This window comes from Littorina saxatilis, linkage group LG16 (genome assembly GCF_037325665.1).
Source record: "Littorina saxatilis isolate snail1 linkage group LG16, US_GU_Lsax_2.0, whole genome shotgun sequence".
NCBI lineage: Eukaryota > Metazoa > Mollusca > Gastropoda > Littorinimorpha > Littorinidae > Littorina > Littorina saxatilis.
In genome coordinates, this window is record NC_090260.1 from 10,006,624 (window position 1) to 10,019,605 (window position 12,982).

At 39.4% G+C, this 12,982-nt stretch overlaps 1 long non-coding RNA gene across 1 annotated transcript; it reads right to left on the reverse strand.

Moving 5' to 3' along the window:
- Nucleotides 1-3,867: 3,867 nt before the first annotated feature.
- On the reverse strand, nucleotides 3,868-10,503 carry LOC138950349 (uncharacterized). Its single transcript, XR_011450618.1, has 4 exons — nucleotides 10,030-10,503; nucleotides 9,333-9,467; nucleotides 7,922-8,020; nucleotides 3,868-6,671 (listed from the first exon to the last, which is right to left on the reverse strand). It is a non-coding gene; the product is annotated as an uncharacterized lncRNA (long non-coding RNA).
- Nucleotides 10,504-12,982: the final 2,479 nt, after the last annotated feature.

A 12,982-nucleotide genomic window follows, 5' to 3' on the forward strand; every position in this document is an offset into this window, starting at 1 on the left:
GGAGGTACACACGTTACCCCCGCTGTTCATCACTGTGTCGTATGATTGTTATGTTGTTTGTGTGATGTGTGTTCAGTAGGGGGGGGGGAGAGGTACACACGTTACCCCCGCTGTTCATCACTGTGTCGTATGATTGTTATGTTGTTTGTGTGATGTGTGTTCAGTAGGGGGGGGGGAGAGGTACACACGTTACCCCCGCTGTTCATCACTGTGTCGTATGATTGTTATGTTGTTTGTGTGATGTGTGTTCAGTAGGGGGGGGGGGGGAGAGGTACACACGTTACCCCCGCTGTTCATCACTGTGTCGTATGATTGTTATGTTGTTTGTGTGATGTGTGTTCAGTAGGGGGGGGGGGAGAGGTACACACGTTACCCCCGCTGTTCATCACTGTGTCGTATGATTGTTATGTTGTGTTGTGTGATGTGTGTTCAGTAGGGGGGGGGGGGGGGGAGAGGTACACACGTTACCCCCGCTGTTCATCACTGTGTCGTATGATTGTTATGTTGTGTTGTGTGATGTGTGTTCAGTAGGGGGGGGGGGGGGAGAGAACAAATTAATGAGGTACACAAGGTATCCCTGCTTTCCATCACGTATGATTAATATAAGATGTTTGATGGGTTGTTGACAGACCAGCTTTTTTGTCTGTTCGAGGGGGAGCATATCGTATTTTGTTTAATTTTTATTGACCAAGGCCGAAGGCCGCGGTCAATAAATAAACAAAAGTCGATATGCCCCCCCCCCCCCCCCCGAGGACCGACAAAAAAGCTGGTGTGTCAACAAACCATCAAACATCGTTTTTGTCATCATTTTGGTAGTGAGAAAACAAGTGCACAATCAACCCAGGGAGCCATGCTTTGAAACACGGGCACCGTGCTGATAACCACACGGGTCCCGGTTTGATAACCACTGGCAATCAACGATGGTGTGTGAAAGCAACTTTCTGTGTTTTTGAGTTCATTAAATGAGTTGGGATGAATATGTCAGGTTTGAGGATGCACATTTCTGTAGGTTCATCTCGGTATTCCACCCCCCTCGGCTTTCTGTTGTAAATATTAAGCTGAGCACGGTGATCGAATGTGGAAGCTACTTTTGGTCAAAGGTCACAGAAGATTTGCGTCGTGTAGCGAAGGAAAGAATCGCGATCTTGTTTCCGACTCAGTACCTCTTTGTTTTTCATTAGACCTGTCATTCTGCTTGCTCGGCTTTGTTAGATGTTTGCATATCTTGTTGTTATTTTCTTTGCTTTTATTATTGTTTCTTATTTGTGCTTCGTTTATCGACACAACGTCTTGTGCACGGGTCAAAATGTGTGTGTCAGGGGTCGTTTTACTTGAACTTGACGTTCGTGTTTCTCCGAACGTCTGTGTATCGAAACACAGAAACACGCACTCCATGACTCTGTGGGAAGACAAAACATATCGCTAGGTTTCATTTGTTTTTGATGAATGTATGACCTTTCATGAAGTAGTTTGGTTTTTACATTTAGTCAAGTTTTGACTAAATGTTTTAACGTAGAGGGGGGAATCGAGACGAGGGTTGTGGTGTATGTGTGTGTGTGTGTGTGTGTGTGTGTGTGTGTGTGTGTGTGTGTGTGTGTGTGTGTGTGTGTGTGTGTGTGTGTGTGTGTGTGTGTGTGTGTGTGTGTAGAGCGATTCAGACCAAACTACTGGACCGATCTTTATGAAATTTGACATGAGAGTTCCTGGGAATGATGTCCCCGGACGATTTTTTTCTTTTTTTCGGTAGATACCTTTGATGACGTCATATCCGGCTTTTTGTAAAAGTTGAGGCGGCACTGTCACACCCTCATTTTTCAATCAAATTGATTGAAATTTTGGCCCAGCAATCTTCGACGAAGGCCGGACTTCGGTATTGTATTTCAGCTTGGTGGCTTAAAAATTAATTAATGACTTTGGTCATTAAAAATCTGAATATTGTAAAAAACAATTTTTTTTTAAACAATCCAAATTTACGTTTATCTTATTCTTCATCATTTTCTGATTCCAAAAACATATAGATATGTTATATTCGGATTAAAAACAAGCTCTGAAAATTAAAAATATGCAATAAATTATGATCAAAATTAATTTTTCGAAATCAATTTAAAAGCACTTTTATCTTATTCCTTGTCGGTTCCTGATTTCAAAAACATATAGATATGATATGTTTGGATTAAAAACACGCTCAGAAAGTTAAAACGAAGAGAGGTACAGAAAAGCGTGCTATCCTTCTCAGCGCAACTACTACCCCGCTCTTCTTGTCAATTTCACTGCCTTTGCCATGAGCGGTGGACTGACGATGCTACGAGTATACGGTCTTGCTGAAAAATTGCATTGCGTTCAGTTTCATTGTGTGAGTTCGACAGCTACTTGACTAAATGTTGTATTTTCGCCTTTCGCGACTTGTTTGATTGTAAATTCTCTACTAAATCCATCCGAAGATTTAGCCCCAATCGTCGCATTTGTGTACATGTTTTTGATAATATTGTAACATTTCCCATGTATTCCTATTCAGACTAGTTTAACGAACAATTCATCATGCCACACATTATCAAATGCTTTTTGGAAGTCAACAAAACATCCATATAATCTACCATGTTTTACTTAAATAGCATTGTCGATAAGTTTTATTATGATAAATATTTGGTCAGTTGTTCTATTATTTTTTTCTAAAACCAGCTTGTTCCTTGATCAATATATTTTATTTTTTCTAGAAATATATTAATTCTTGTGTTTATAATAGTACTAAATGTTTCCCCCGACGTAATGGTTAATGTTATCCCACGATAGTTTTATTTACGTCTGTAGGATTACCATTTTGATATAACGGAATAAGTATACCATTTTTACCAAATGTCAGGGTATATTCCTGTTGTTAAACATTTTATTCATTATAGACAATGTTTTTGGAAGACTAATTTTGATCATCTCATTACCGTCGCGATATAACCTTCGTGGTTGAAAACGACGTTAAACACCAAAGAAAAAAAATCATCTCATTAGTTATTCCATCTTTACCGGGAGATTGTTTTAATGTTTTGGGTGAAAGCAGGCATCTCTAACTTCTTTGTCCGATATTATTGTGTCCATTTAATTTACTGATAGACATTTGTTGGTATCATAGTTATCTATAATATACAATTCCCTTTGAACATTTTGATTTTTGTTCTCCATCGACTTTCTTTCCCTATTAAATTTCCAAGATGAGAAATCCATTTTGAAATGCGTATGTTATGCGTACGTGTATTTTGCTCATCCATTGCTTGCATTTCCTTGATTGTTTTCCATGCGGAGGTTGTGTTGTTGTTGAGTTCTTCGTTTCATTTATTTACCAGAATATTGTTATACTTATGTTTCTTTACTTTTATTATTCTGTTGTATATTTGACGTTTAGTAAAATATTTGTGTCGAAGGTATTGATTAAATGCTTGTCTGTTCAATGCATTTAATATTGATTTTATCTCTTTTTTTCTGTCTGTAAAAATCGGTGTCAAACCTTTTTTTTTTAATCTGTTGTTGCATTGATTGACTTTATTGACGTGTGTGTGTGTGTGTGTGTGTGTGTGTGTGTGTGTGTGTGTGTGTGGGTGTGTGTGTGTGTGTGTGTGTTTGCGTGTGTCTCTTTGTTTGTGTGTGTGTGTTTGAGCCTGTCTGTGACCTTGTGTCAGCATCAAACCGGGTGCATGTGTCTGTGTGTATATATCTGTTGCTGTCTGTCTGTCAGTTTGTGTGTGTGTGTGTGTGTGGATATAGTTTATTTGTGCGCTTTCTTCGTCAACAGGACAACTGAGCACCCTCACAATTGAGAGTGAGGGATGCACTGTAGGCACTAAAGACATCAAGTGTAGAGTACAGACCACAAACAAATGCAGAATGAAAGTGTTTATTAAAACAACAGCAGAAAGAAACAGACTTCTTGGACTTTTCAAATAATTACGAAATGTTGGCTATTTCAGGCAGGCTGCAGCAATTGTACAGTAACATCTATACAAAACAAGAATCAAAAACAAATCAATTGTTGAGAAGTGAATTAGTGATCAAGTTTAATTGAGAGTTGACCTACTCTTGGCAAAAACACAAGCAAACACTCACACAAAAACACAAGCAAACACTCACACAAAAACACAAGCAAACACTCACACAAAAACACAAGCAAACACTCACACAAAAACACAAGCAAACACGCACACATACTGTACCTTAACGTTTCTAGATACTGGCTAGACCACTTCCCAGAATGAACATATACCCTAATCAAAAGCTACTGGGCCAAATACAAGTCTTTCAAATAAAAAAAATAAAATCTTAGTTGAGGTCAAATTCTGTATAAAAAGCTGCCTATATTAGATTTTTCTTCGCTTTCTTGTTTGTATATTTTAAATCATTTTGTTTTGAGGCATATGTCGCTTTAAATCAAGCACAATTATGAAAGTTGCATACCAATGAAATACAGGCGTTATATCCATCATATTTCCAGTCATAAATCATCAGAAGCAATTCACATTTTAGTTTGTATTTTCTAATGAAAGGAACAACTGCACTTAAAATGACAGAAACTAATGCTGAAAATAACTGCTTATCGTTTTGAGAGGAGGGGGGGGGGGGGGGTGGTCGGCACATATCCTAATCCTAGAATATGTTCATGTGCTGTTTAATTTGATCTTTATGCTTCAGCTTCAGAAGTAGTCCAACTAAAGTTGCATCCCTAGTCTTTTTTTTTTAAACTGTCATTAATTTGTTCTTGGTCAGTTATCTTAATTGCATCTTCTTTTCATTCCTTAATTTAATAGGCGATCGTGGACAGCAGTACATCCGTCTCTTACAGGTCTGGTCAGATCCATGCTATTTTGTTTCCAATTTATCACAATAACCATTCCGGTCAGTAGCACACAGTTCAGATAGTGATTTGCATTTGGTAAATGGAAGGAGGCGAGATAGGAAAGGGCGAGTTGGGAAGTCACAGGGAATCGTCAGTGAGGAACAATTAAAGGAGGGGAAGGGGGATATTAAGGCCGCGGAGAGGGAGAGGAGGGAGGGGTGTGGGTAGCGGTTAGGCAGTTTGAACCGGCAGATGTTCCTAGCAGGGGAGGGGTGAGGTGCAGGCCAAGTGAGGGCGGGAGTAGTTATTGGAGGTGTCAGCTGACCCGGGTGGAGTGGTTAGTGGGGAAAAAAAAACTGTGGCTGAAGTCGCCAGCAGCGGGAGAACCAACACTTTAAGGCAGATCCCATATCTCACCTTAACATATGAAACACACACACACACACATAAAATATTATTTAAAGTATGAATGTAATAGCATTGAACACGAACATTGAGACAGAACAACAACAACAACAACAACAACAACAACAACAACAACAACAACAACACTGTACAGTGTTAATAGTTGTGGTTATCGTTACGTTTTTCTGTGGTTACGTCAGCGTTTTGTGCGGAGTTTACTTCTGCTTCCTTTGATCTGCTAACGAGCTGTGGTTCAATGGACAGAAATAACGAGCCCTGAAATGTGTGTGGAAACTCAACAAACGCTTGTTTATTCACACGATTCTTTATAACTAGTATGTTCCTGAACAACTTAATGAGTTTCATGTGTGATTTATTCCAGGGTTTATGCATGAAATTCTCAGCCGAAGAAATGAATCGGAATGAGTGAATCTGCAGACAGAGACAGATGCACACAAACACCTTTCTTCTAGCGCATTCAACTTTCTGAAAATTCTGTACACGTCGAACGTTCCGCATGCGCCTATTCAACACTTGTTTGGTTCAAATGTATCAAAGAAACGATTTATCAACACAAACAACATTGCAATAATCGGGGTTTTTTGTTCTTGTTTTTGGCTGTGTCGTCTGCTCCGTGTATGACTTTTCTTCTTTTTCCAACTGAAGAGTCCAGACATGTGACGATAATTCTTTCGAGTTATTGCAACGGTTGTCTTCACTCCCGTTACGTTAACGAAAGTGAAACAAAACGCAAAGGCCAAGACTCCGTTGTCGGTTTCGTTACACGGCAAGCGGAACGCGCGTAGAGCTACATGGATTATCCTTTAAGTTAAAAGCCACCATTACCACTAACTGACACTGTGCACGTAATCTCTCTAATACCGCCGTTTTTGAATGGTGATAATTGTGTTAAACTGATTCAAACAATCCTAAAACACCCCAAACCATCATGAACATACATGTCCGGCATACTGTGTGACACTGATACGGGCATACCCGTAACGAAAAAACAAACAGAAATAACTACTATATGTGTCACTGTGGCAATACGTTGGCGGTTCCTATCAGTAATAAAGGTTCAGTAAACTAAGGATCAGAATCTCTGTTTCATTGGGGTTGTCAATTCTTTCTGTAGAACCTGCTAAATCAAAGGTCTTTAGCACAAAAGTCATCACAACGCCATAATTCGCATTAAAGCATTGTTTCGGTGTTTAATATTCACGTCTGGCGACCTCTAGGTACATGCTAAACTCGTCTTTCTTCATGCTTTTTTGAAGTGTGTGCGTCTGACATTGCGCACGCCATCTCGGCCGGTATAATCTTTGATTTTTCGCAGCACCATTTCTGTTCTTCTGCAGGGCCTTCCACCTGTAATGTTTTGAGATCTCCTGTTCAATGCTCTGTGTGGACGAACACCACTCTTGTTTGCAGTCACGGACGATTGAATCTGTGAACATAGGCAAATTGATAAGTTTAAACCCGTATCAAGTAGACAAACATTGAGATATTGACTCACACACATACATACAGGGTGACCCAAAATGAGTGCAACCCATAAAAGTACTCACAACTGCTACAAATGTGAATGGATTGAGTTTATGTTTAACAAACATCAACGTAAGATGATAACAATTAAGTTCTGAAAGTTGGAGTCATTTCGGTTGGGTGGTCCACATGTTAGCGACGTTGACGGATATGCTCCAAATGTCCACCGCGTTGAATGCGCCGTGCAAAATTGTCCACCACGCGGGCACACTCCGCCCCTGGAATCCTCATGATCTTTGTTGTTATTGCAGCTTTCAAGTCCATGATTGTCTGGGAGTTGTCCTCATAGACGTGGTCTTTCAAATAACCCCACAAATAGAAATCGGGGGGGGGGGGGGGTTAAGGTCTGGTGGACAATTTTGCACGGCGCATTCAGGAGTGTCTCCGTCAACGCGGTGGACATTTGGAACATATCCTTCAACGTCGCTAACATGTGGACCACCCAACCGAAATGATTCCAACTTTTAGAACTTAATTGTTATCATCTTACGTTGATGTGTGTTAAAAATAAACTCAATCCATTTACATTTGTAGCAGTTGTGATTACTTGTATGGGTTGCACTCATTTTGGGTCACCCTGTACACACAATCACACACAAAGGCACGGATATACATCCACACACACCCACACACCCACAAACACACACATAAGTGATTCAAAAGTCTTCTTTATCATTATTTTTTATAATTATCATCCTTGGATGGTCTACTTGAAGGGGTACATGGTAACCGAAATCAACAGTGAACCTGCTATCTGTGCAACAATCTGGAATTTCCTTTTGCTGAATTAATTTCCCAGATTAACACAGATGTCAGTTACAAAATGAAATCAGCAACTGGACATATTTCCACTCCGCACTGACATGACCCAGCCAAGCTGTACATTTTGTCCGTTACCAGAATGCTCTGAAACCGTACTAATCTAGCTTGAACAGACTTACGTTGATTCACAAAATGGTTTACACAAAAGTAAAGTATCTCTAAAATGTGACCCGATTGGTTTGTCTTTTATTAAACCTTTCAATAACTTCAGTTGTGTGTGTGTGTGTGTTTTTGTTGGTTGCTTTTTGCTTCTTTAATAATTGAATATACATTGCATATATTACTTAATAATCCTTCTTTCTCTCAAAGTCACAGCTGTCGTCACAATACCTGTTCCGTCTGTGGTCGAGCTATTAAGACTTTTTCCTCAAGCTTCAGAAGTTGCAATATTCTCTTGTAACTCAGGGGATTCTTGATGTACTGTAAATCCTGTTTGGAAGCAACAGTAAGAGGGTTAAACTACTTTATATGAATTGCCGGACAGCGAAGAGACCGTGCGTAACATGACATCTACGTGTAAAACGCCTATACAAGAAAACTGAAAAAATACCCAGAGAACGTATACGCGATATAGTCTGAATGTGATCTAGCAGTACGCAGTTCAGCTGAGAGAATCAAAGCCTGTAAGTAAACCAAGAATCATCACACTCCGTCAATACCAAATGAAATCATTGGAAATGGCCCTTTGATGCCAGATATAAAACCGGTTGAAATATCGCATTTTCAGCACTTTGTGAACCTCTTTGGCTGACACATTTCATTGGTTCTCCTTACATGCACAGTCCTTTTCAGACCTGCCCAGGTTCGTTACATGGCATAAGACCATCCCATCACAGTTCAAGATTTTGCGCGACAAGAGGTGTATTTCTTTTAAAATTGGTGAAGAGAAATAACTCAACTTGGTATCTCTAACACTATTTCTGAGCAATGTAATCACTTTAACACTTTTAATCTGTGTTTTTCTGTGTTCCATGCTTCAAATTGAGCTTCAAAAATGGATAAAAAAGGTGTTTTTTCGAATTCACCAGTAAAATCACTATGGTTGATGTTCTATTTTGCTTCCTTATTTCTCTTCTTCAGTTTGTGATCATCTGATTGTTATTTTGTTTACATTTTTACAATACAATATTACAATTTCTTCAGTAGTGTTTGCCTGAAAAAATCTGATACATATGCTCAAACTTCAGTCATTATCTTAACATTTTGCACGACAAGCATTTTTCTTTTTTTTTCTGATAAAGCAAACATTGAACTAACAGAAAAAGTAACTTTAAAAACTACCCAATCACTTTGAAATTGGGCCTCAATAGTATACTCCAGCCTTAAGAAATGAATCCAAAAAAAAATTCCCACCTGTGCACGGAAAGCACCCAGGGTGTTGATTTGTGGTGGGTGTCCAAGTGTCCAAGTAGTCTTATTCAATGCAAAAGCCTGGTCAGATCAGATTGATCCATCATGGAAGGACTATTCCTTTAACTACAAACGTCAAAGTTTCCAGCAAAAAGCCGACCCAACCAAGATAGATTTTTTTTCCTCAGAAAGCTCACTTCAAATGATGGCATAAAATAATTCCATAAAACAGCTTTTAAATTTATCAACATCGACAGGAGAAACACATTATAATCATAATCCCACTTTAAATTTAAACTTCCTTGCGTCCTTCGATCTGAAGTGTGACTTGAACCTTTAAAATCTTGATAAATAAAGTCCGCTCTGTCTCCGTAAGCAGCCTTGAACCTACCTGTCCTGTCCAAGACTTCAGAGGCCTAGCGCTTCCAAACCGATCTTCGTGCAGATGTTCCCGCGCGTTCCAAGGCAGATAGACCGACGATGGACGTTGCGTTTCATTCCTGGACATAGAGAGACTGACGGCCAGCTGCAAAGAAACATCCTACTGTTGAAATCAGAAATCACAAGTCTCGCCATCGAAGAAACGATGTTCCTGTTTTTGTCATTCTGAGTACTCTTCCTTCCACATCCCGTGTATTTAAGAGCTATTTCAAGTAAAAATATCTTCAATAACGTAATTGAGGAAAACTTCTACACAATAATCTTAAAGCAGTCATTTCACGTAAGCTATTGAAAACATACACAATAAAATCAAAACACAGGCACAGTACATCATGCACAAATTAAACAATTGGACCAACCTACCTGAGCTATGTTCCTGTGATGTTCATTAACTCGTTATTATAATTTGTTTGTCTGCCAACTTCAAAAACCAGGGGGTACACGTACAAGTGAATGTTTCATTTTGTCCAAGATTAAACGTTCCTGTAACTAATCTTGTTTTACTTGTTTTTCTTTTTTCTTTTATTGCCTATCTGACATTGGGTGAGAGGGATTTGAATAAATGACACCTGCAGGCTCAACAAAATGCCCGTGACCAGTAATGTGATAACTGCTACATCTGTGAGAATGTTGAAAGACATTTTTACCTGACCAATGTCGCAATCGTTTGGCAGTCGCATTCCTAACGCAGGTTGAGCAGTGGAACGGACTTGTTCTCCCTCGAACACATATCTTAAAACATCGTCATTTTGACTGGTCAGTAGTCTTTCTACCTCTTTATTCAGTTCCTGCATCTTATCTTCTACCGATTGTAGTCCCTTAAGGTGGGCTGTGGTCAACACTTCCCCACTGTGTCTTTCCGTTTGTTTATCATGTGCTAAAGGCCATGTCGAGTTTTGTCGCATTCGGCTCGGAAACTGTGTTTCTTCGTCTCCGCCAGTTACACACAGTCTCTCCTTTATCTCTGCCGCCCAGCTCGTTGAATTCGACGGTAAAGCTGAGTTCATTTGTTGTGTGATCTTTTGAAAATCGCGTTTGAAAGCCACAACGTCAAAATCACTGTCGCTTTCTGGTGTCAGAGAACTTGGATGCTTGTTGCAGGTCTGTAACAGAACGAAAAATTGCAGGTATAATCATATCTAACATTATTTAAGACCGTGTTTTCGGAGGGATGAAAGAAAGCACCCCTTTCTAGCCCAAAACTAACTGACTGAATAACCAACCAACTAGTTAACTAGACTGGACTCATATCATCATCATCATCATCATCATCATCATCCCATCGATCATCATCATCATCATCATCATCATCATCATCATCATCATCATCATCATCATCATCATCATCATCATCCCATCGATCATCATCATCATCATCATCATCATCATCATCATCATCATCATCATCATCATCATCATTATCATCATCGTGGTGTAGTGTCTCGTTAAAAAAATGTTAGCAAGTCAATAGTTTTACTTTTTTGTTTTTAGTATGTTTCCCGTCTACAAAACAACAACAACAACAACAACAACAACAACAACAACAGCAACAACTACAACACCACCACCGACAACAACAACCTAAACTACAACAATAATAACAACAACAACAAATGATGCATAGTGTCTCTTCTTTAAAGATAACTCGTGTTTAGGTAAAGGTAGTCGTGCTAATTCCTTAGCCGTGACACAACAAGCTGAATTCTTGATGACCTCCCCTTGACTGCACTGTGTAACCTACGTTACATTTGCCGTCTGTAAAAATGTACAAATACCCATCGTTGAGTAAGATCACCCCTAAAGTATCATATAGTTGTGTAGTGAAAGTCACTAAAAGCATACTTGTTACATGAAAAAGGAGACACTAAAGATGTGCGAGATGCTTATTGTAAGGCACATTCAAAAAGTGGTTAACGGTCAGTTTCATCTGCATGAAATACCTATAATTATGTATTTGTTCTTGTGCAAACAAACAAAACGAAGTAAGTATATAACTACAGATATATTGATCCTTTTACACGGGATAAGGGCATGCCACTTAGACTAAACAGATTATAAAAAAATCGGCAGACTGGCAAACATATTAAGCCCCGGTGTCCGATCAGCCAACAGAGCACAAATTAACCATTACAGTACTGACCCAAGACGACCCAACCCGGTCCCAAGCCCATTTCAGGTCTCCTCTGGCAGCCGGTAGCCAGCTGTCTACAACTCCCCCCCCCCCCCCATTCCATGTTTTTTTTAAATGTTGTATACAAAGTCGGGGTTTCCCGTCTCACATGCTCTTAATGGCTTACCCGTGAGGGCGTGAAGCTGACATTGTCTCTTTCTGTTTTATGTGCAGAGAGAAAATGTATAGGCCTACGTGAACTAGTGTCTTAGGTCACACCTATATCAATTAATTTGTGAAATTAATACTTCAAAAATATCACTCTGCACAGGAAACATCCAGACTGATTGCTACAGAAGTGGGACCCAGGAGAAGGATGCTTTGTTCTTATCCCATGTCAAAATGAACTCTAGTGTTTACCATGTGTTACCTGTTGCGTTATCTATATCCAGTTGTGTTCAAAAGTGGAAGACTTAAGTTTATAGTCTTCTCAATTAGTTACTTGTATTATAAGGAGCTCAAACCTAGCAGGCCAGCCATTGAATCGCATACTTCATCAAAACAAAGAAAAACACATCGACTTACGATTTCAATAAGCGCAAGTGCCGGTTTTTCCTCAATGCTGTTTGGATCTGCTGAAGAATAATGTCATTATTGAATAAAGCGAGTAAATAAAAAAAAACACATTTATGAAACCAAATAATCGGTTTCAAGTCAAATATTCAAAAAGTTCCAAAATATTGGCGGAAACTACACCTTTCATGGATTATGCAAGACTCTCTCTCTCCCCCCCCCCCCCCAAACAAAAACGAGAGAGAGAGAGAGAGAGAGAGAGAAAAAGACGTTTGTTTTATCGTGTATGCTTCTGGGTTCTACACTATGTCATTAAAAGTATTATCTTCCGCTCTTAACCAGATATTTTTGGTACAAATTACGTCACCCAGTCAATAAAGAATGCTTTCACAATTAATCGAATTGGTGTTTTTTTTACCCAACATTAAAGACGACAATTTGCATAATTCTTACACCAAACAGGCGTTCGGCCTCGGTCGATAAAGATGAAACAGAAGACAATATGCTTCCCTCGGATCGACAAAAAAAGCTGGTCTGATAAGAAGCCACCAAATATCTTATATTTTCGTACCTTCATTGCTTGCTTGAGATTGGCGTTTAAAAGTAATGACGTCTTGACTGAGATAAACCGTGATGCCTCCACTCATCGGGAGTTGGCAAGATTGCCAAAAGACCCACTGTTCCTCGCTGCCTTGGGTTTTCATCGTATGCTGAGCGCTCTTCCTGCGATGGTCAACATTTGCAAACATACATATTCTATAACAATATAATGAAACTTTAAAACTAGTATGGTTAGATGTATAAACATGAATACAGTATGTTTACCTCCGAAAAATAGAAGGGAAGAGGGATTGATCAGGAGAGAGAGAGAGAGAGAGAGAGAGAGAGAGAGAGAGAGAGAGAGAGAGAGAGAGAGA